Below are 542 nucleotides of genomic sequence, written 5' to 3'. Positions count from 1 at the left end.
CATATCATGAGGGGCAGTGGGGAGTGGGGACCCAAAGCCTATCTGTAGACAACTGGACATCCCCTTACAGAAGGGTCGCAGTCAAGGTGAAGTAGAGCAACGATGAAACATACAACGTTCCTCTAGTTCTTAAATGCTTCCCCCCACCCACCTACCCTCACTATCATGATCCCAATTCTACCTTACAAATCTGGTTAGACCAGAGAATGTACACTGGTACAGATAGAAACTGGAAACACGGGGAATCCAGGACAGATGATCCCTTCAGGACCAGTGATGAGAGTGGCGATACTGGGAGGGTGGAGGGAAGGTTGGGTAGAAAGGGGGAACTGATTACAAGGATCTACATATAACCTCCTCCCTTGGGGACAGACAACAGAAAAATGGATGAAGGGAGACATCGGATAGTGTAAGATATGAAAAATAATAATAATGTATAAATTATCAAGGGTTTATGAGGGAAGGGGAGTGGGGAGGCACTGATACCAAGGGCTCAAGTAGAAAGCGAATGAGGAGCTGATATCAAGGGCTCAAGTAGAAAG

This window comes from Echinops telfairi, unplaced genomic scaffold (assembly GCF_000313985.2).
Source record: "Echinops telfairi isolate 266 unplaced genomic scaffold, ASM31398v2 ScPeMD7_18;HRSCAF=68, whole genome shotgun sequence".
NCBI lineage: Eukaryota > Metazoa > Chordata > Mammalia > Afrosoricida > Tenrecidae > Echinops > Echinops telfairi.
This window is presented reverse-complemented; position numbering follows the sequence as displayed.